The sequence below is a fragment of the Lepidochelys olivacea genome (genome assembly GCF_965140295.1).
Source record: "Lepidochelys olivacea isolate rLepOli2 genome assembly, chromosome: 18".
Lineage (NCBI taxonomy): Eukaryota > Metazoa > Chordata > Testudines > Cheloniidae > Lepidochelys > Lepidochelys olivacea.
The window spans coordinates 5738157-5761382 of record NC_140428.1 but is presented as its reverse complement, the minus strand read 5'-3'; positions in this window follow the sequence as shown (position 1 = coordinate 5761382).

The following is a 23226-nucleotide window of genomic DNA, read 5'->3' as shown; positions in this document are numbered from 1 at the left end:
GGTAATATCTGTATGTGTAGGGGCTTTGTGCTGGGAGATAAGCTGAGGCCTGATTAGGGGGCGGGGCTTGACTGACTAGGGGTCCTATAAAGGTAGCAGCCAGTCAGGCAGCGGCACAGACAGCTGCAGTGGCACAGGAGCTAGCAAACAGAGCTGTAAAGAGGGGAGTTTGAGTGGGAGTACTGTCGGAGTAGAAGGTATTTGTGTGTGTTTGGTTTTGCATTGGTAGTATCTGTGTGTGTAGGGGCTTTGTGCTGAGACAGAAGCTGAGCCCTGATTGGGGGGCGGGGCTTCACTGACTAGGGGTCCTATAAAGGTAGCAGCCAGTCAGGTAGCGGCACAGACAGCTGCAGCAGCACAGGAGCTAGCAAACAGAGCTGTAAACAGGGGAGTTTGAGTGGGAGTTCTTTTGGAGGAGAAGGTATTTGTGTGTGTTTGGTTTTGTATTGTTAGTATCTGTATGTGTAGGGGCTTTGTGCTGGGAGAGAAGCTGAGCCCTGATTAGGGGGCGGGGCTTCCCTGACTAGGGGTCCTATAAAGGTAGCAGCCAGTCAGGCAGCGGCACAGGAGCTAGCAAACAGAGCTGTAAACTGGGGAGTTTGAGTGGGAGTTCTGTTGGAGGAGAAGGTATTTGTGTGTGTTTTTGTATTGGTAGTATCTGTATGTGTAGGGGCTTTTTGCTGGGAGAGAAGCTGAGCCCTGATTCGGGGGCGGGGCTTGACTGACTTGAGGTCCTATAAAGGTCGCAGCCAGTCAGGCAGCGGCACAGACAGCTGCAGCGGCACAGGAGCTTGCAAACAGAGCTGTAAACAGGCGGGTTTGAGTGGGAGTTCTGTTGGAGGAGAAGGTATTTGTGTGTGTGTTTGGTTTTGTATTGGTAGTATCTGTATGTTTTGGGGTTTGTGCTGGGAGAGAAGATGAGCCCTGATTAGGGGGCGGGGCTTCTCTGACTAGGGGTCCTATAAAGGTAGCAGCCAGTCAGGCAGCGGCACAGGAGCTAGCAAACAGAGCTGTAAACAGGGGAGTTTGAGTGGGAGTTCTGTTGGAGTAGAAGGTATTTGTGTGTGTTTGGTTTTGTATTGGTAGTATCTGCATGTGTAGAGGCTTGGAGGGGCTTTGTGCTGGGAGAGAAGCTGAGCCCTGATTAGTGGGCGGGGCTTCCCTGACTAGGGATCCTATAAAGGTAGCAGCCAGTCAGGCAGCCGCACAGACAGCTGCAGCGGCACAGGAGCTAGCAAACAGAGCTGTAAACAGGGGAGTTTGAGTGGGAGTTCTGTTGGAGGAGAAGGTATTTGTGTGTGTGTTTGGTTTTGTATTGGTAGTATCTGTATGTGTAGAGGCTTGGAGGGGCTTTGTGCTGGGAAAGAAGCTGAGTCCTGATTAGGGGGCGGGGCTTCCCTGACTAGGGGTCCTATAAAGGTAGCAGCCAGTCAGGTAGCGGCAGAGGAGCTACAAACAGAGCTGTAAACAGGGGAGTTCGAGTGGGAGTTCTGTTGGAGGAGAAGGTATTCGTGTGTGTTTGGTTTTGTATTGGTAGTATCTGTATGTGAAGGGGCTTTGTGCTGGGAGAGAAGCTGAGCCCTGATTAGGGGGCGGGGCTTCACTTACTAGGGGTCCTAGAAAGGTATCAGCCAGTCAGGCAGCGGCACAGACAGCTGCAGCGGCACAGGAGCTAGCAAACAGAGCTGTAAACAGGGGAGTTTGAGTGGGAGTTCTGTTGGAGGAGAAGGTATTTGTGTGTGTTTGGTTTTGTATTGGTGGTATCTGTATGGTAGAGGCTTGGAGGGTCTTTGTGCTGGGAGAGAAGCTGAGCCCTGATTAGGGGGCGGGGCTTCACTGACAAGGGGTCCAATAAGTTAGCAGCCAGTCAGGCAGCGGCACAGGAGCTAGCAAACAGAGCTGTAAACAGGGGAGTTTGAGTGGGAGTTCTGTTGGAGGAGAAGGTATTTGTGTTTGTTTGGTTTTGTATTGTGAGTATCTGTATGTGTAGGGGCTTTGTGCTGGGAGAGAAGCTGAGCCCTGATTAGGGGGCGGGGCTTGACTGACTAGGGGTCCTATAAAGGTCGCAGCCAGTCAGGCAGCGGCACAGACAGCTGCAGCGGCACAGGAGCTAGCAAACAGAGCTGTAAACAGGCGGGTTTGAGTGGGAGTTCTGTTGGAGGAGAAGGTATTTGTGTGTGTTTGGTTTTGTATTGTGAGTATCTGTATGTGTAGGGGCTTTGTGCTGGGAGAGAAGGTGAGCCCTGATTAGGGGGCGGGGCTTCCCTGACTAGGGGTCCTATAAAGGTAGCAGGCAGTCAGGCAGCGGCACAGGAGCTAGCACACAGAGTTGTAAACAGGGGAGTTTGAGTGGGAGTTCTGTTGGTGGAGAAGGTATTTGTGTGTTTGGTTTTGTATTGGTAGTATCTGTATGTTTTGGGGCTTTGTGCTGGGAGAGAAGATGAGCCCTGATTAGGGGGCGGGGCTTCTCTGAGTAGGGGTCCTATAAAGGTAGCAGCCAGTCAGGCAGCGGCACAGGAGCTAGCAAACAGAGCTGTAAACAGGGGAGTTTGAGTGGGAGTTCTGTTGGAGTAGAAGGTATTTGTGTGTGTTTGGTTTTGTATTGGTAGTATCTGCATGTGTAGAGGCTTGGAGGGGCTTTGTGCTGGGAGAGAAGCTGAGCCCTGATTAGTGGGCGGGGCTTCCCTGACTAGGGATCCTATAAAGGTAGCAGCCAGTCAGGCAGCCGCACAGACAGCTGCAGCGGCACAGGAGCTAGCAAACAGAGCTGTAAACAGGCGGGTTTGAGTGGGAGTTCTGTTGGAGGAGAAGGTATTTGTGTGTTTGGTTTTGTACTGGTAGTATCTGTATGTGTATGGGCTTTTTGCTGGGAAAGAAGCTGAGCCCTGATTAGGGGGCGGGGCTTCCCTGACGAGGGGTCCTATAAAGGTAGCAGCCAGTCAGGCAGCGGCACAGGAGCTAGCAAACAGAGCTGTAAACAGGGGAGTTTGAGTGGGAGTTCTGTTGGAGTAGAAGGTATTTGTGTGTGTTTGGTTTTGTATTGGTAGTATCTGCATGTGTAGAGGCTTGGAGGGGCTCTGTGCTGGGAGAGAAGCTGAGCCCTGATTAGTGGGCGGGGCTTCCCTGACTAGGGATCCTATAAAGGTCGCAGCCAGTCAGGCAGCGGCACAGACAGCTGCAGCGGCACAGGAGCTAGCAAACAGAGCTGTAAACAGGGGAGTTTGAGTGGGAGTTCTGTTGGAGTAGAAGGTATTTGTGTGTGTTTGGTTTTGTATTGGTAGTATCTGCATGTGTAGAGGCTTGGAGGGGCTCTGTGCTGGGAGAGAAGCTGAGCCCTGATTAGTGGGCGGGGCTTCCCTGACTAGGGGTCCTATAAAGGTAGCAGCCAGTCAGGCAGCGGCACAGGAGCTACAAACAGAGCTGTAAACAGGGGAGTTCGAGTGGGAGTTCTGTTGGAGGAGAAGGTATTCGTGTGTGTTTGGTTTTGTATTGGTAGTATCTGTATGTGAAGGGGCTTTGTGCTGGGAGAGAAGCTGAGCCGTGATTAGGGGGCGGGGCTTCACTTACTAGGGGTCCTAGAAAGGTATCAGCCAGTCAGGCAGCGGCACAGACAGCTGCAGCGGCACAGGAGCTAGCAAACAGAGCTGTAAACAGGGGAGTTTGAGTGGGAGTTCTGTTGGAGGAGAAGGTATTTGTGTGTGTTTGGTTTTGTATTGGTGGTATCTGTATGTGTAGGGGCTTTGTCCTGGGAGAGAAGCTGAGCCCTGATTAGGGGGCGGGGCTTCCCTGGCTAGGGGTCCTATAAAGGTTGCAGCCAGTCAGGCAGCGGCACAGGGGCTATCAAACAGAGCTGTAAACAGGGGAGTTTGAGTGGGAGTTCTGTTGGAGGAGAAGGTATTTGTGTGTGTTTGGTTTTGTATTGGTGGTATCTGTGTGTGTAGGGGCTTTGTGCTGGGACAGAAGCTGAGCCCTGATTAGGGGGCGGGGCTTCACTGACTAGGGGTCCTATAAAGGTAGCAGTCAGTCAGGCAGCGGCACAGACAGCTGCAGCGGCACAGGAGCTAGCAAACAGAGCTGTAAACGGGGAGTTTGAGTGGGAGGAGAAGGTATTTGTGTGTGTTTGGTTTTGTATTGTTAGTATCTGTATGTGTAGGGGCTTTGTGCTGGGAGAGAAGCTGAGCCCTGATTAGGGGGCGGGGCTTCACTGACTAGGGGTCCTAAAAAGGTATCAGCCAGTCACGCAGCGGCACAGACAGCTGCATCGGCACAGGAGCTAGCAAACAGAGCTGTAAACATGGGATTTTGAGTGCGAGTTCTGTTGGAGGAGAAGGTATTTGTGTGTGTTTGGTTTTGTATTGGTGGTATCTGTATGTGTAGGGGCTTTGTGCTGGGAGAGAAGCTGAGCCATGATTAGGGGGCGGGGCTTCCCTGACTAGGGGTCCTATAAAGGTTGCAGCCAGTCAGGCAGCGGCACAGGAGCTATCAAACAGAGCTGTAAACAGGGGAGTTTGAGTGGGAGTACTGTCGGAGTAGAAGGTATTTGTGTGTGTTTGGTTTTGTATTGGTAGTATCTGTGTGTGTAGGGGCTTTGTGCTGAGACAGAAGCTGAGCCCTGATTGGGGGGCGGGGCTTCACTGACTAGGGGTCCTATAGAGGTAGCAGCCAGTCAGGTAGCGGCACAGACAGCTGCAGCAGCACAGGAGCTAGCAAACAGAGCTGTAAACAGGCGGGTTTGAGTGGGAGTTCTGTTGGAGGAGAAGGTATTTGTGGGTGTTTTTGTATTGGTAGTATCTGTATGTGTAGGGGCTTTGTGCTGGGAGAGAAGCTGAGCTGAGATTAGGGGGCGGGGCTTCACTGACTAGGGGTCCTATAAACGTATCAGCCAGTCAGGCAGCGGCACAGACAGCTGCAGCGGCACAGGAGCTATCAAACAGAGCTGTAAACAGGGGAGTTTGAGTGGGAGTTTTGTTGGAGGAGAAGGTATTTGTGTGTTTGGTTTTGTATTGGTAGTATCTGTGTGTGTAGGGGCTTTGTGCTGGGACAGAAGCTGAGCCCTGATTAGGGGGCGGGGCTTCACTGACTAGGAGTCCTATAAAGGTAGCAGCCAGTCAGGCAGCGGCACAGACAGCTGCAGCGGCACAGGAGGTAGCAAACAGAGCTCTAAACAGGCGGGTTTGAGTGGGAGTTCTGTTGGAGGAGAAGGTATTTGTGTGTGTGCTTGGTTTTGTATTTGTAGTATCTGTATGTGTAGAGGCTTGGAGGGGCTTTGTGCTGGGAAAGAAGCTGAGCCCTGATTAGGGGGCGGGGCTTCCCTGACGAGGGGTCCTATAAAGGTAGCAGCCAGTCAGGCAGTGGCACAGGAGCTACAAACAGAGCTGTAAACAGGGGAGTTCGAGTGGGAGTTCTGTTGGAGGAGAAGGTATTTGTGTGTGTTTGGTTTTGTATTGTTAGTATCTGTATGTGTAGGGGCTTTGTGCTGGGAGAGAAGCTGAGCCCTGAGTAGGGGGCGGGGCTTCCCTGACTAGGGGTCCTATAAAGGTAGCAGCCAGTCAGGCAGCGGCACAGGAGCTAGCACACAGAGATGTAAACAGGGGATTTTGAGTGGGAGTTCTGTTGGTGGAGAAGGTATTTGTGTGTGTGTTTGGTTTTGTATTGGTAGTATCTGTATGTTTTGGGGCTTTGTGCTGGGAAAGAAGCTGAGCCCTGATTAGGGGGCGGGGCTTCCCTGACGAGGGGTCCTATAAAGGTAGCAGCCAGTCAGGCAGCGGCACAGGAACTACAAACAGAGCTGTAAACAGGGGAGTTCGAGTGGGAGTTCTGTTGGAGGAGAAGGTATTTGTGTGTTTGGTTTTGTATTGTTAGTATCTGTATGTGTAGAGGCTTGGAGGGGCTTTGTGCTGGGAGAGAAGCTGAGCCCTGATTAGTGGGCGGGGCTTCCCTGACTAGGGATCCTATAAAGGTAGCAGCCAGTCAGGCAGCCGCACAGACAGCTGCAGCGGCACAGGAGCTATCAAACAGAGCTGTAAACAGGGGAGTTTGAGTGGGAGTTCTGTTGGAGGAGAAGGTATTTGTGTGTGTTTGGTTTTGTATTGTTAGTATCTGTATGTGTAGGGGCTTTGTGCTGGGAGAGAAGCTGAGCCCTGATTAGGGGGCGGGGCTTCCCTGACTAGGGGTCCTATAAAGGTAGCAGCCAGTCAGGCAGCGGCACAGGAGCTATCAAACAGAGCTGTAAACAGGGGAGTTTGAGTGGGAGTTCTGTTGGAGGAGAAGGTATTTGTGTGTGTTTTTGTATTGGTAGTATCTGTATGTGTAGGGGCTTTGTGCTGGGAGAGAAGCTGAGCTGAGATTAGGGGGCGGGGCTTCACTGACTAGGGGTCCTATAAACGTATCAGCCAGTCAGGCAGCGGCACAGACAGCTGCAGCGGCACAGGAGCTAGCAAACAGAGCTGTAAACAGAGGAGTTTGAGTGGGAGTTCTGTTGGAGGAGAAGGTATTTGTGTGTTTGGTTTTGTATTGGTAGTATCTGTATGTGTAGGGGCTTTGTGCTGGGAGAGAAGCTGAGCCCTGATTAGGGGGCGGGGCTTGACTGACTAGGGGTCCTATAAAGGTCGCAGCCAGTCAGGCAGCGGCACAGACAGCTGCAGCGGCACAGGAGGTAGCAAACAGAGTTGTAAACAGGCGGGTTTGAGTGGGAGTTCTGTTGGAGGAGAAGGTATTTGTGTGTGTGCTTGGTTTTGTATTGGTAGTATCTGTATGTGTAGAGGCTTGGAGGGGCTTTGTGCTGGGAAAGAAGCTGAGCCCTGATTAGGGGGCGGGGCTTCCCTGACTAGGGGTCCTATAAAGGTAGCAGCCAGTGAGGCAGCGGCACAGGAGCGAGCAAACAGAGCTGTAAACAGGGGAGATTGAGTGGGAGTTCTGTTGGAGGAGAAGGTATTTGTGTGTTTGGTTTTGTATTGGTAGTATCTGTGTGTGTAGGGGCTTTGTGCTGGGACAGAAGCTGAGCCCTGATTAGGGGGCGGGGCTTCACTGACTAGGAGTCCTATAAAGGTAGCAGCCAGTCAGGCAGCGGCACAGACAGCTGCAGCGGCACAGGAGCTAGCAAACAGAGCTGTAAACAGGGGAGTTTGAGTGGGAGTTCTGTTGGAGGAGAAGGTATTTGTGTGTTTGGTTTTGTATTGGTAGTATCTGTATGTGTAGGGGCTTTGTGCTGGGAGAGAAGCTGAGCCCTGATTAGGGGGCAGGGCTTGACTGACTAGGGGTCCTATAAAGGTCGCAGCCAGTCAGGCAGCGGCACAGACAGCTGCAGCGGCCCAGGAGCTAGCAAACAGAGCTGTAAACAGGGGAGTTTGAGTGGGAGTTCTGTTGGAGTAGAAGGTATTTGTGTGTGTTTGGTTTTGTATTGGTAGTATCTGTGTGTGTAGGGGCTTTGTGCTAGGACAGAAGCTGAACCGTGATTAGGGGGCGGGGCTTGACTGACTAGGGGTCCTATAAAGGTCGCAGCCAGTCAGGCAGCGGCACAGACAGCTGCAGCGGCACAGGAGCTAGCAAACAGAGCTGTAAACAGGCGGGTTTGAGTGGGAGTTCTGTTGGAGGAGAAGGTATTTGTGTGTGTTTGGTTTTGTATTGTTAGTATCTGTATGTGTAGGGGCTTTGTGCTGGGAGAGAAGCTGAGCCCTGATTAGGGGGCGGGGCTTCCCTGACGAGGGGTCCTATAAAGGTAGCAGCCAGTCAGGCAGCGGCACAGGAGCTACAAACAGAGCTGTAAACAGGGGAGTTCGAGTGGGAGTTCTGTTGGAGGAGAAGGTATTTGTGTGTGTTTGGTTTTGTATTGTTAGTATCTGTATGTGTAGAGGCTTGGAGGGGCTTTGTGCTGCGAGAGAAGCTGAGCCCTGATTAGTGGGCGGGGCTTCCCTGACTAGGGATCCTATAAAGGTAGCAGCCAGTCAGGCAGCCGCACAGACATCTGCTGCGGCACAGGAGCTATCAAACAGAGCTGTAAACAGGGGAGTTTGAGTGGGAGTTCTGTTGGAGGAGAAGGTATTTGTGTGTTTGGTTTTGTGTTGTTAGTATCTGTATGTGTAGGGGCTTTGTGCTGGGAGAGAAGCTGAGCCCTGATCAGGGGGCGGGGCTTCCCTGACTAGGGGTCCTATAAAGGTAGCAGCCAGTCAGGCAGCGGCACAGGAGCTAGCAAACAGAGCTGTAAACAGGGGAGTTTGAGTGGGAGTTCTGTTGGAGGAGAAGGTATTTGTGTGTGTTTTTGTGTTGGTAGTATCTGTATGTGTAGGGGCTTTGTGCTGGGAGAGAAGCTGAGCCCTGATTAGGGGGCGGGGCTTCCCTGACTAGGGGTCCTATTAAGGTAGCAGCCAGTCAGGCAGCGGCACAGGAGCTAGCACACAGAGATGGAAACAGGGGATTTTGAGTGGGAGTTCTGTTGGAGTAGAAGGTATTTGTGTGTGTTTGGTTTTGTATTGGTAGTATCTGTGTGTGTAGGGGCTTTGTGCTGGGACAGAAGCTGAGCCCTGATTAGGGGGCGGCCTTTACTGACTAGGGGTCGTATAAAGGTAGCAGCCAGTCAGGCAGCGGCACAGACAGCTGCAGCGGCACAGGAGCTAACAAACAGAGCTGTAAACAGGGGAGTTTGAGTGGGAGTTCTGTTGGAGAAGAAGGTATTTGTGTGTGTGTTTGGTTTTGTATCGGTAGTATCTGTATGTGTAGAGGCTTGGAGGGGCTTTGTGCTGGGAAAGAAGCTGAACCCTGATTAGGGGGCGGGGCTTGACTGACTAGGGGTCCTAAAAAGGTAGCAGCCAGTCAGGCAGCTGCACAGACAGCTGCAGCGGCACAGGAGCTAGCAAACAGAGCTGTAAACAGGGGATTTTGAGTGGGAGTTCTGTTGGAGGAGAAGGTATTTGTGTGTGTTTGGTTTTGTATTGGTGGTATCTGTATGTGTAGGGGCTTTGTGCTGGGAGAGAAGCTGAGCCCTGATTAGGGGGCGGGGCTTCCCTGACTAGGGGTCCTATAAAGGTAGCAGCCAGTCAGGCAGCGGCACAGGAGCTAGCAAACAGAGCTGTAAACAGGGGAGTTTGAGTGGGAGTACTGTTGGAGTAGAAGGTATTCGTGTGTGTTTGGTTTTGTATTGGTAGTATCTGTGTGTGTAGGGGCTTTGTGCTGAGACAGAAGCTGAGCCCTGATTAGGGGGTGGGGCTTCACTGACTAGGGGTCCTATAAAGGTAGCAGCCAGTCAGGTAGTGGCACAGACAGCTGCAGCAGCACAGGAGCTAGCAAACAGAGCTGTAAACAGGGGAGTTTGAGTGGGAGTTCTGTTGGAGGAGAAGGTATTTGTGTGTGTTTGGTTTTGTATTGGTGGTATGTGTATGTGTAGGGGCTTTGTGCTGGGAGAGAAGCTGAGCCCTGATTAGTGGGCGGGGCTTCCCTGACTAGGGATCCTATAAAGGTAGCAGCCAGTCAGGCAGCCGCACAGACAGCTGCAGCGGCACAGGAGCTATCAAACAGAGCTGTAAACAGGGGATTTTGAGTGGGAGTTCTGTTGGAGTAGAAGGTATTTGTGTGTGTTTGGTTTTGTATTGGTAGTATCTGTGTGTGTCGGGGCTTTGTGCTGGGACAGAAGCTGAGCCCTGATTAGTGGGCGGGGCTTCCCTGACTAGGGGTCCTATAAAGGTAGCAGCCAGTCAGGCAGCGGCACAGGAGCTAGCAAACAGAGCTGTAAACAGGGGAGTTTGAGAGGGAGTTCTGTTGGAGGAGAAGGTATTTGTGTGTGTGTTTGGTTTTGTATAGGTGGTATCTGTATGTGTAGGGGCTTTGTGTTGGGAGAGAAGCTGAGCCCTGATTAGGGGCGGGGCTTCCCTGACTAGGGGTCCTATAAAGGTAGCAGCCAGTCAGGCAGCGGCACAGGAGCTAGCAAACAGAGCTGTAAACAGTGGAGTTTGAGTGGGAGTTCTGTTGGAGGAGAAGGTATTTGTGTGTGTGTTTGGTTTTGTATCGGTAGTATCTGTATGTGTAGGGGCTTTGTGCTGGGAGAGAAACTGAGCCCTGATTAGGGGGCGGGGCTTGACTGACTAGGGGTCCTATAAAGGTAGCAGCCAGTCAGGCAGCTGCACAGACAGCTGCAGCGGCACAGGAGCTAGCAAACAGAGCTGTAAAGAGGAAAGTTGGAGTGGGAGTTCTGTTTGAGGAGAAGGTATTTGTGTGTGTTTGGATTTGTATTGGTAGTATCTGTATGTGTAGAGGCTTTGTGCTGGGAGAGAAGCTGAGCCCTGATTAGGGGGCGGGGCTTCCCTGACTTGGGGTCCTATAAAGGTAGCAGCCAGTCAGGCAGCGGCACAGGAGCTAGCAAACAGAGCTGTAAACAGGGGAGTTTGAATGGGAGTTCTGTTGGAGGAGAAGGTATTTGTGTGTGTTTGGTTTTGTATTGGTAGTATCTGTGTGTGTAGGGGCTTTGTGCTGAGACAGAAGCTGAGCCCTGATTAGGGGGTGGGGCTTCACTGACTAGGGGTCCTATAAAGGTAGCAGCCAGTCAGGTAGTGGCACAGACAGCTGCAGCAGCACAGGAGCTAGCAAACAGAGCTGTAAACAGGGGAGTTTGAGTGGGAGTTCTGTTGGAGGAGAAGGTATTTGTGTGTGTTTGGTTTTGTATTGGTGGTATCTGTATGTGTAGGGGCTTTGTGCTGGGAGAGAAGCTGAGCCCTGATTAGGGGGCGGGGCTTCCCTGACTAGGGGTCCTATAAAGGTTGCAGCCAGTCAGGCAGCGGCACAGGAGCTATCAAACAGAGATGTAAACAGCGGAGTTTGAGTGGGAGTTCTGTTGGAGTAGAAGGTATTTGTGTGTGTTTGGTTTTGTATTGGTAGTATCTGTGTGTGTAGGGGCTTTGTGCTGAGACAGAAGCTGAGCCGTGATTAGGGGGCGGGGCTTCCCTGACTAGGGGTCCGATAAAGGTAGCAGCCAGTCAGGCAGCGGCACAGGAGCTAGCAAACAGAGCTGTAAACAGGGGAGTTTGAGTGGGAGTTCTGTTGGAGGAAAAGGTATTTGTGTGTGTGTTTGGTTTTGTATTGGTGGTATCTGTATGTGTGGAGGCTTGGAGGGGCTTTGTGCTGGGAGAGAAGCTGAGCCCTGATTAGTGGGCGGGGCTTCCCTGACTAGGGGTCCTATAAAGCTTGCAGCCAGTCAGACAGCGGCACAGGAGCTATCAAACAGAGCTGTAAACAGGGGAGTTTGAGTGGGAGTTCTGTTGGAGGAGAAGGTATTTGTGTGTGTTTGGTTTTGTATTGTTAGTATCTGTATGTGTAGGGGCTTTCTGCTGGGAGAGAAGCTGAGCCCTGATTGGGGGCGGGGCTTCCCTGACTAGGGGTTCTATAAAGGTAGCAGCCAGTCAGGCAGCGGCACAGGAGCTAGCAAACAGAGCTGTAAACAGGGGAGTTGGAGTGGGAGTTCTGTTGGAGGAAAAGGTATTTGTGTGTGTTTGGTTTTGTATTGTTAGTATCTGTATGTGTAGGGGCTTTGTGCTGGGAGAGAAGCTGAGCCCTGATTAGGGGGCGGGGCCTCACTGACTAGGGGTCCTATAAAGGTAGCAGCCAGTCAAGTAGCGGCACAGACAGCTGCAGCGGCACAGGAGTTAGCAAACAGAGCTGTAAACAGGGGAGTTTGAGTGGGAGTTCTGTTGGAGGAAAAGGTATTTGTTTGTGTGTTTGGTTTTGTATTGGTGGTATCTGTATGTGTGGAGGCTTGGAGGGGTTTTGTGCTGGGAGAGAAGCTGAGCCCTGATTAGTGGGCGGGGCTTCCCTGACTAGGGGTTCTATAAAGCTTGCAGCCAGTCAGGCAGCGGCACAGGAGCTAGCAAACAGAGCTGTAAACAGGGGAGTTTGAGTGGGAGTTCTGTTGGAGGAGAAGCTATTTGTGTGCGTTTGGTTTTGTATTGGTAGTATCTGTGTGTGTAGGGGCTTTGTGCTTGGAGAGAAGCTGAGCCCTGATTAGGGGGCGGGCCTTCCCTGACTAGGGGTCCTATAAAGGTAGCAGCCAGTCAAGCAGCGGCACAGGAGCTAGCAAACAGAGCTGTAAACAGGGGAGTTTGAGTGGGAGTTCTGTTGGAGGAGAAGGTATTTGTGTGTGTGTTTGGTTTTGTATTGGTAGTATCTGTATGTGTAGGGGCTTTGTGCTGGGAGAGAAGCTGAGCCGTGATTAGGGGGCGGGGCTTCACTGACTAGGGGTCCAAAAAAGGTATCAGCCAGTCAGGCAGCGGCACAGACAGCTGCAGCGGCAAAGGAGCTAGGAAACAGAGCTGTAAACAGGGGAGTTTGAGTGGGAGTTCTTTTGGAGGAGAAGGTATTTGTGGGTGTTTGGTTTTGAATTGGTATTATCTGTATGTGCAGGGGCTTTGTGCTGGGAGAGAAGCTGAGCCCTGATTAGGGGGCGGGGCTTCCCTGACTAGGGGTCCTATAAAGGTTGCAGCCAGTCAGGCAGCGGCACAGGAGCTATCAAACAGAGCTGTAAACAGGGGAGTTTGAGTGGGAGTTCTGTTGGAGTAGAAGGTATTTGTGTGTCTTTGGTTTTGTATTGGTAGTATCTGTGTGTGTAGGGGCTTTGTGCTGAGACAGAAGCTGAGCCCTGATTAGGGGGCGGGGCTTCCCTGACTAGGGGTCCTATAAAGGTAGCAGCCAGTCAGGCAGCGGCACAGGAGCTAGCAAACAGAGCTGTAAACAGGGGAGTTTGAGTGGGAGTTCTGTTGGAGTAGAAGGTATTTGTGTGTGTGCTTGGTTTTGTATTGGTAGTATCTGTATGTGTAGGGGCTTTGTGCTGGGACAGAAGATGAGCCCTGATTAGGGGGCGGGGCCTCACTGACTAGGGGTCCTATAAAGGTAGCAGCCAGTCAAGTAGCGGCACAGACAGCTGCAGTGGCACAGGAGCTAGCAAACAGAGCTGTAAACAGGGGAGTTTGAGTGGGAGTTCTGTTGGAGGAGAAGGTATTTGTGTGTGTGTTTGGTTTTGTATTGGTGGTATCTGTATGTGTGGAGGCTTGGAGGGGCTTTGTGCTGGGAGAGAAGCTGAGCCCTGATTAGTGGGCGGGGCTTCCCTGACTAGGGGTCCTATAAAGCTTGCAGCCAGTCAGACAGCGGCACAGGAGCTATCAAACAGAGCTGTAAACAGGGGAGTTTGAGTGGGAGTTCTGTTGGAGGAGAAGGTATTTGTGTGTGTTTGGTTTTGTATTGTTAGTATCTGTATGTGTAGGGGCTTTCTGCTGGGAGAGAAGCTGAGCCCTGATTGGGGGCGGGGCTTCCCTGACTAGGGGTTCTATAAAGGTAGCAGCCAGTCAGGCAGCGGCACAGGAGCTAGCAAACAGAGCTGTAAACAGGGGAGTTGGAGTGGGAGTTCTGTTGGAGGAAAAGGTATTTGTGTGTGTTTGGTTTTGTATTGTTAGTATCTGTATGTGTAGGGGCTTTGTGCTGGGAGAGAAGCTGAGCCCTGATTAGGGGGCGGGGCCTCACTGACTAGGGGTCCTATAAAGGTAGCAGCCAGTCAAGTAGCGGCACAGACAGCTGCAGCGGCACAGGAGTTAGCAAACAGAGCTGTAAACAGGGGAGTTTGAGTGGGAGTTCTGTTGGAGGAAAAGGTATTTGTTTGTGTGTTTGGTTTTGTATTGGTGGTATCTGTATGTGTGGAGGCTTGGAGGGGTTTTGTGCTGGGAGAGAAGCTGAGCCCTGATTAGTGGGCGGGGCTTCCCTGACTAGGGGTTCTATAAAGCTTGCAGCCAGTCAGGCAGCGGCACAGGAGCTAGCAAACAGAGCTGTAAACAGGGGAGTTTGAGTGGGAGTTCTGTTGGAGGAGAAGCTATTTGTGTGCGTTTGGTTTTGTATTGGTAGTATCTGTGTGTGTAGGGGCTTTGTGCTTGGAGAGAAGCTGAGCCCTGATTAGGGGGCGGGCCTTCCCTGACTAGGGGTCCTATAAAGGTAGCAGCCAGTCAAGCAGCGGCACAGGAGCTAGCAAACAGAGCTGTAAACAGGGGAGTTTGAGTGGGAGTTCTGTTGGAGGAGAAGGTATTTGTGTGTGTGTTTGGTTTTGTATTGGTAGTATCTGTATGTGTAGGGGCTTTGTGCTGGGAGAGAAGCTGAGCCGTGATTAGGGGGCGGGGCTTCACTGACTAGGGGTCCAAAAAAGGTATCAGCCAGTCAGGCAGCGGCACAGACAGCTGCAGCGGCACAGGAGCTAGGAAACAGAGCTGTAAACAGGGGAGTTTGAGTGGGAGTTCTTTTGGAGGAGAAGGTATTTGTGGGTGTTTGGTTTTGAATTGGTAGTATCTGTATGTGCAGGGGCTTTGTGCTGGGAGAGAAGCTGAGCCCTGATTAGGGGGCGGGGCTTCCCTGACTAGGGGTCCTATAAAGGTTGCAGCCAGTCAGGCAGCGGCACAGGAGCTATCAAACAGAGCTGTAAACAGGGGAGTTTGAGTGGGAGTTCTGTTGGAGTAGAAGGTATTTGTGTGTCTTTGGTTTTGTATTGGTAGTATCTGTGTGTGTAGGGGCTTTGTGCTGAGACAGAAGCTGAGCCCTGATTAGGGGGCGGGGCTTCCCTGACTAGGGGTCCTATAAAGGTAGCAGCCAGTCAGGCAGCGGCACAGGAGCTAGCAAACAGAGCTGTAAACAGGGGAGTTTGAGTGGGAGTTCTGTTGGAGTAGAAGGTATTTGTGTGTGTGCTTGGTTTTGTATTGGTAGTATCTGTATGTGTAGGGGCTTTGTGCTGGGACAGAAGATGAGCCCTGATTAGGGGGCGGGGCCTCACTGACTAGGGGTCCTATAAAGGTAGCAGCCAGTCAAGTAGCGGCACAGACAGCTGCAGTGGCACAGGAGCTAGCAAACAGAGCTGTAAACAGGGGAGTTTGAGTGGGAGTTCTGTTGGAGGAGAAGGTATTTGTGTGTGTGTTTGGTTTTGTATTGGTGGTATCTGTATGTGTGGAGGCTTGGAGGGGCTTTGTGCTGGGAGAGAAGCTGAGCCCTGATTAGTGGGCGGGGCTTCCCTGACTAGGGGTCCTATAAAGCTTGCAGCCAGTCAGACAGCGGCACAGGAGCTATCAAACAGAGCTGTAAACAGGGGAGTTTGAGTGGGAGTTCTGTTGGAGGAGAAGGTATTTGTGTGTGTTTGGTTTTGTATTGTTAGTATCTGTATGTGTAGGGGCTTTCTGCTGGGAGAGAAGCTGAGCCCTGATTAGGGGGCGGGGCTTCCCTGACTAGGGGTTCTATAAAGGTAGCAGCCAGTCAGGCAGCGGCACAGGAGCTAGCAAACAGAGCTGTAAACAGGGGAGTTTGAGTGGGAGTTCTGTTGGAGGAGAAGGTATTTGTGTGTGTTTGGTTTTGTATTGTTAGTATCTGTATGTGTAGGGGCTTTGTGCTGGGAGAGAAGCTGAGCCCTGATTAGGGGGCGGGGCCTCACTGACTTGGGGTCCTATAAAGGTAGCAGCCAGTCAGGTAGCGGCACAGACAGCTGCAGCGGCACAGGAGCTAGCAAACAGAGCTGTAAACAGTGGAGTTTGAGTGGGAGTTCTGTTGGAGGAGAAGGTACTTGTGTGTGTTTGGTTTTGTATTGGTGGTATCTGTACGTGTAGAGGCTTGGAGGGGCTTTGTGCTGGGAGAGAAGCTGAGCCGTGATTAGGGGGCGGGGCTTCCCTGGGTAGGGGTCCTATAAAGGTAGCAGCCAGTCAGGCAGCGGCACAGGAGCTAGCAAACAGAGCTGTAAACAGGGGAGTTTGAGTGGGAGTTGTGTTGGAGGAGAAGGTACTTGTGTGTGTTTGGTTTTGTATTGGTGGTATCTGTATGTGCAGGGGCTTTGTGCTGGGACAGAAGCTGAGCCCTGATTAGGGGGCAGGGCTTCCCTGACTAGGTGTCCTATAAAGGTTGCAGCCAGTCAGGCAGCGGCACAGGAGCTAGCAAACAGAGCTGTAAACAGGGGAGTTTGAGAGGGAGTTCTGTTGGAGTAGAAGGTATTTGTGTGTTTGGTTTTGTATTGGTAGTATCTGTATGTGTAGGGGCTTTGTGCTGGGAGAGAAGCTGAGCCCTGATTAGGGGGCAGGGCTTGACTGACTAGGAGTCCTATAAAGGTAGCAGCCAGTCAGGCAGCGGCACAGACAGCTGCAGCGGCCCAGGAGCTAGCAAACAGAGCTGTAAACAGGGGAGTTTGAGTGGGAGTTCTGTTGGAGTAGAAGGTATTTGTGTGTGTTTGGTTTTGTATTGGTAGTATCTGTGTGTGTAGGGGCTTTGTGCTAGGACAGCAGCTGAACCGTGATTAGGGGGCGGGGCTTGACTGACTAGGGGTCCTATAAAGGTAGCAGCCAGTCAGGCAGCGGCACAGACAGCTGCAGTGGCACAGGAGCTAACAAACAGAGCTGTAAACAGGGGAGTTTGAGTGGGAGTTCTGTTGGAGAAGAAGGTATTTGTGTGTGTTTGGTTTTGTATTGGTAGTATCTGTGTGTGTCGGGGCTTTGTGCTGGGAGAGAAGCTGAGCCCTGATTAGTGGGCGGGGCTTCCCTGACTAGGGGTCCTATAAAGGTAGCAGCCAGTCAGGCAGCGGCACAGGAGCTAGCAAACAGAGCTGTAAACAGGGGAGTTTGAGAGGGAGTTCTGTTGGAGGAGAAGGTATTTGTGTGTGTGTTTGGTTTTGTATAGGTGGTATCTGTATGTGTAGGGGCTTTGTGTTGGGAGAGAAGCTGAGCCCTGATTAGGGGCGGGGCTTCCCTGACTAGGGGTCCTATAAAGGTAGCAGCCAGTCAGGCAGCGGCACAGGAGCTAGCAAACAGAGCTGTAAACAGTGGAGTTTGAGTGGGAGTTCTGTTGGAGGAGAAGGTATTTGTGTGTGTGTTTGGTTTTGTATCGGTAGTATCTGTATGTGTAGGGGCTTTGTGCTGGGAGAGAAACTGAGCCCTGATTAGGGGGCGGGGCTTGACTGACTAGGGGTCCTATAAAGGTAGCAGCCAGTCAGGCAGCTGCACAGACAGCTGCAGCGGCACAGGAGCTAGCAAACAGAGCTGTAAAGAGGAAAGTTGGAGTGGGAGTTCTGTTGGAGGAGAAGGTATTTGTGTGTGTTTGGATTTGTATTGGTAGTATCTGTATGTGTAGAGGCTTTGTGCTGGGAGAGAAGCTGAGCCCTGATTAGGGGGCGGGGCTTCCCTGACTTGGGGTCCTATAAAGGTAGCAGCCAGTGAGGCAGCGGCACAGGAGCTAGCAAACAGAGCTGTAAACAGGGGAGTTTGAATGGGAGTTCTGTTGGAGGAAAAGGTATTTGTGTGTGTGTTTGGTTTTGTATTGGTGGTATCTGTATGTGTAGAGGCTTGGAGGGGCTTTGTGCTGGGAGAGAAGCTGAGCCGTGATTAGGGGGCGGGGCTTCCCTGGGTAGGGGTCCTATAAAGGTAGCAGCCAGTCAGGCAGCGGCACAGGAGCTAGCAAACAGAGCTGTAAACAGGGGATTTTGAGTGGGAGTTCTGTTGGAGGAGAAGGTACTTGTGTGTGTTTGGTTTTGTATTGGTGGTATCTGTATGTGCAGGGGCTTTGTGCTGGGAGAGAAGCTGAGCCCTGATTAGGGGGCAGGGCTTCCCTGACTAGGTGTCCTATAAAGGTTGCAGCCAGTCAGGCAGCGGCACAGGAGCTAGCAAACAGAGCTGTAAACAGGGGAGTTTGAGTGGGAGTTCTGTTGGAGAAGAAGGTATTTGTGTGTGTTTGGTTTTGTATTGGTATTTGTATGTGTCGGGGCTTTGTGCAGGGTGAGAAGCTGAGCTCTGATTAGGTGGCGGGGCTTCCCTGACTAGGGGTCCTATAAACGTAGCAGCCAATCAGGCAGCGGCACAGACAGCTGCAGCGGCACAGGAGCTAGCAAACAGAGCTGTAAACAGGGGAGTTTGAGTGGGAGTTCTGTTGGAGGAGAAGGTATTTGTGTGTGTTTGGTTTTGTATTGGTGGTATCTGTATGTGTAGAGGCTTGGAGGGGCTTTGTGCTGGGAAAGAAGCTGAGCCCTGATTAGTGGGCGGGGCTTCCCTGACTAGGGGTCCTATAAGGTTGTAGCCAGTCAGGCAGCGGCACAGGAGCTATCAAACAGAGCTGTAAACAGGGGAGTTTGAGTGGGAGTACTGTTGGAGGAGAAGGTATTTGTGTGTGTTTGGTTTTGTATTGGTAGTATGTGTGTGTGTAGGGGCTTTGTGCTGAGACAGAAGCTGACCCCTGATTAGGGGGCGGGGCTTGACTGACTAGGGGTCCTATAAAGGTAGGAGCCAGTCAGGCAGCGGCACAGACAGCTGCAGCGGCACAGGAGCTAGCTAACAGACCTGTAAACAGTGGTGTTTGAGTGGGAGGAGAAGGTATTTGTGTGTGTTTGGTTTTGTATTGGTGGTATCTGTATGTGTAGAGGCTTGGAGGGGCTTTGTGCTGGGAGAGAAGCTGAGCCCTGATTAGTGGGCGGGGCTTCCCTGACTAGGGGTCCTATAGAGGTTGCAGCCAGTCAGGCAGCGGCACAGGAGCTAGCAAACAGAGCTGTAAACAGGGGAGTTGGAGTGAGAGTTCTGTTGGAGGAGAAGGTATTTGTGTGTTTGGATTTGTATTGGTAGTATTTGTATGTGTAGAGGCTTTGTGCTGGGAGAGAAGCTGAGCCCTGATTAGGGGGCGGGGCTTCCCTGACTAGGGGTCCTATAAAGGTAGCAGCCAGTCAGGCAGCGGCACAGGAGCTAGCACACAGAGATGTAAACAGGGGAGTTTGAGTGGGAGTTCTGTTGGAGGAGAAGGTATTTGTGTGTTTGGATTTGTATTGGTAGTATTTGTATGTGTAGAGGCTTTGTGCTGGGAGAGAAGCTGAGCCCTGATTAGGGGGCGGGGCTTCCCTGACTAGGGGTCCTATAAAGGTAGCAGGCAGTAGGCAGCGGCACAGGAGCTAGCAAACAGAGCTGTAAACAGGGGAGTTTGAGTGGGAGTACTGTTGGAGTAGAAGGTATTTGTGTGTTTTTGGTTTTGTATTGGTAGTATCTGTGTGTGTAGGGGCTTTGTGCTGGGACAGAAGCTGAGCCCTGATTAGGGGGCGGGGCTTGACTGACTAGGGGTCCTATAAAGGTCGCAGCCAGTCAGGCAGCGGCACAGACAGCTGCAGCGGCACAGGAGCTAGCAAACAGAGCTGTAAAAAGGCGGGTTTGAGTGGGAGTTCTGTTGGAGGAGAAGGTATTTGTGTGTGTTTGGTTTTGTATTGGTAGTATCTGTATGTGTAGAGGCTTGGAGGGGCTTTGTGCTGGGAGAGAAGCTGAGCCCTGATTAGTGGGCGGGGCTTCCCTGACTAGGGGTCCTATAAAGGTAGCAGCCAGTCAGGTAGCCGCACAGACAGCTGCAGCGGCACAGGAGCTAGCAAACAGAGCTGTAAACAGGGGAGTTTGAGTGGGAGTTCTGTTGGAGGAGAAGGTATTTGTGTGTGTTTGGTTTTGTATTGTTAGTATCTGTATGTGTAGGGGCTTTGTGCTGGGAGAGAAGCTGAGCCCTGATTAGTGGGCGGGGCTTCCCTGACTAGGGGTCCTATAAGGTTGCAGCCAGTCAGGCAGCGGCACAGGAGCTTTCAAACAGAGCTGTAAACAGGGGAGTTTGAGTGGGAGTTCTGTTGGAGTAGATGGTATTTGTGTGTGTTTGGTTTTGTATTGGTAGTATCTGTGTGTGTAGGGGCTTTGTGCTGGGACAGAAGCTGAACCCTGATTAGGGGGCGGGGCTTCACCGACTAGGGGTCCTATAAAGGTTGCAGCCAGTCAGGCAGCGGCACAGGAGCTAGCAAACAGAGCTGTAAACAGGGGAGTTTGAGTGGGAGTTCTGTTGGAGGAGAAGGTATTTGTGTGTGTTTGGTTTTGTATTGTTAGTATCTGTATGTGTAGGGGCTTTGTGCTGGGAGAGAAGCTGAGCCCTGATTAGGGGCGGGGCTTTCCTGACTAGGGGTCCTATAAAGGTAGCAGCCAGTCAGGCAGCGGCACAGGAGCTAGCAAACAGTGCTGTAAACAGGGGGGTTTGAGTGGCAGTTCTTTTGGAGGAGAAGGTATTTGTGTGTGTTTGGTTTTGTATTGGTATTTGTATGTGTCGGGGCTTTGTGCGGGGTGAGAAGCTGAGCCCTGATTAGGTGGCGGGGCTTCCCTGACTAGGGGTCGTATAAACGTAGCAGCCAATCAGGCAGCGGCACAGACAGCTGCAGCGGCACAGGAGCTAGCAAACAGAGCTGTAAACAGGGGAGTTTGAGTGGGAGTTCTGTTGGAGGAGAAGGTTTTTGTGTGTGTTTGGTTTTGTATTGGTGGTATCTGTATGTGTAGGGGCTTTGTGCTGGGAGAGAAGCTGAGCCCTGACTAGGGGGCGGGGCTTCCCTGACTAGGGGTCCTATAAAGGTAGCAGGCAGTCAGGCAGCGGCACAGGAGCTAGCAAACAGAGCTGTAAACAGGGGAGTTTGAGTGGGAGTTCTGTTGGAGGAGAAGGTATTTGTGTGTGTGTTTGGTTTTGTATTGGTAGTATCTGTATGTGTCGGGGCTTTGTGCTGGGAGAGAAGCTGAGCCGTGATTAGGGGGCGGGGCTTCCCTGAGTAGAGGTCCTATAAAGGTAGCAGCCAATCAGGCAGCGGCACAGACAGCTGCAGCGGCACAGGAGCTAGCAAACAGAGCTGTAAACAGGGGAGTTTGAGTGGGAGTTCTGTTGGAGGAGAAGGTATTTGTGTGTGTGTTTGGTTTTGTATTGGTAGTATCTGTATGTGTAGAGGCTTTGTGCTGGGAAAGAAGCTGAGCCCTGATTAGGGGGCGGGGCTTCCCTGACTAGGGGTCCTATAAAGGTAGCAGCCAGTCAGGCAGCGGCACAGGAGCTACAAACAGAGCTGTAAACAGGGGAGTTGGAGTGGGAGTTCTGTTGGAGGAGAAGGTATTTGTGTGTGTTTGGTTTTGTATTGGTGGTATCTGTATGGTAGAGGCTTGGAGGGTCTTTGTGCTGGGAGAGAAGCTGAGCCCTGATTAGGGGGCGGGGCTTCGATGACTAGGGGTCCTATAAAGGTAGCAGCCAGTCAGGCAGCGGCACAGACAGCTGCAGCGGCACAGGAGCTAGCAAACAGAGCTGTAAACAGGGGAGTTGGAGTGGGAGTTCTGTTGGAGGAGAAGGTATTTGTGTGTGTTTGGTTTTGTATTGTTAGTATCTGTATGTGTATGGGCTTTGTGCTGGGAGAGAAGCTGAGCCCTGATCAGGGGGCGGGGCTTCCCTGACTAGGGGTCCTATAAAGGTATCAGCCAGTCAGGCAGCGGCACAGACAGCTGCAGCGGCACAGGAGCTCGCAAACAGAGCTGTAAACAGGGGAGTTTGAGTGGGAGTTCTGTTGGAGTAGAAGGTATTTGTGTGTGTTTGGATTTGTATTGGTAGTATCTGTGTGTGTAGGGGCTTTGTGCAGGGACAGAAGCTGAGCCCTGATTAGGGGGCGGGGCTTCACTGACTAGGGGTCCTATAAAGGTAGCAGCCAGTCAGGCAGCGGCACAGACAGCTGCAGCGGCACAGGAGCTAGCAAACAGAGCTGTAAACAGGGGATTCTGAGTGGGAGTTCTCTTGGAGGAGAAGGTATTTGTGTGTGTTTGGTTTCGTATTGGTAGTATCTGTATGTGTAGAGGCTTGGAGGGGCTTTGTGCTGGGAGAGAAGCTGAGCCCTGATTAGTGGGCGGGGCTTCCCTGACTAGGGGTCCTATAAAGGTAGCAGCCAGTCAGGCAGCCGCACAGACAGGTGCAGCGGCACAGGAGCTAGCAAACAGAGCTGTAAACAGGGGAGTTTGAGTGGGAGTTCTGTTGGAGGAGAAGGTATTGGTGTGTGTTTGGTTTTGTATTGTTAGTATCTGTATGTGTAGGGGCTTTGTGCTGGGAGAGAAGCTGAGCCCTGATTAGGGGGCGGGGCTTCCCTGACTAGGGGTCCTATAAAGGTAGCAGCCAGTCAGGCAGCGGCACAGGAGCTAGCAAACAGAGCTGTAAACAGGGGAGTTTGAGTGGGAGTTCTGTTGGAGGAGAAGGTATTTGTGTGTGTTTGGTTTTGTACTGGTAGTACCTGTATGTGTAGAGGCTTGGAGGGGCTTTGTGCTGGGAGAGAAGCTGAGCCGTGATTAGGGGGCGGGGCTTCACCGACTAGGGGTCCTATAAAGGTAGCAGCCAGTCAGGCAGCGGCACAGACAGCTGCAGCGGCACAGGAGCTAGCAAACAGTGCTGTAAACAGGGGGGTTTGAGTGGCAGTTCTTTTGGAGGAGAAGGTATTTGTGTGTGTTTGGTTTTGTATTGGTATTTGTATGTGTCGGGGCTTTGTGCGGGGTGAGAAGCTGAGCCCTGATTAGGTGGCGGGGCTTCCCTGACTAGGGGTCCTATAAACGTAGCAGCCAATCAGGCAGCGGCACAGACAGCTGCAGCGGCACAGGAGCTAGCAAACAGAGCTCTAAACAGGGGAGTTTGAGTGGGAGGAGAAGGTATTTGTGTGTGTTTGGTTTTGTATTCTTAGTATCTGTATGTGTAGGGGCTTTGTGCTGGGAGAGAAGCTGAGCCCTGATTAGGGGGCGGGGCTTCACTGACAAGGGGTCCTATAAATGTAGCAGCCAGTCAGGCAGCGGCACAGACAGCTTCAGCGGCACAGGAGCTAGCAAACAGAGCTGTAAACAGGGGGTTTGAGTGGGAGTTCTGTTGGAGGAGAAGGTATTTGTGTGTGTTTGGTTTTGTATTGGTAGTATCTGTATGTGTAGGGGCTTTGTGCTGGGAGAGAAGCTGAGCCCTGATTAGGGGGCGGGGCTTCCCTGACTAGGGGTCCTATAAAGGTAGCAGCCAGTCAGGCAGCGGCACAGGAGCTAGCAAACAGAGCTGTAAACAGGGGAGTTAGAGTGGGCGTTCTGTTGGAGGAGAAGGTATTTGTGTGTGTTTGGTTTTGTATTGGTAGTATCTGTGTGTGTAGGGGCTTTGTGCTGGGAGAGAAGCTGAGCCCTGATTAGTGGGCGGGGCTTCCCTGACTAGGGGTCCTATAAAGGTAGCAGCCAGTCAGGCAGCCGCACAGACAGCTGCAGCGGCACAGGAGCTTGCAAACAGAGCTGTAAACAGGGGAGTTTGAGTGGGAGTACTGTTGGAGTAGAAGGTTTTTGTGTGTGTTTGGTTTTGTATTGGTAGTATGTGTGTGTGTAGGGGCTTTGTGCTGAGACAGAAGCTGAGCCCTGATTAGGGGGCGGGGCTTCACTGACTAGGGGT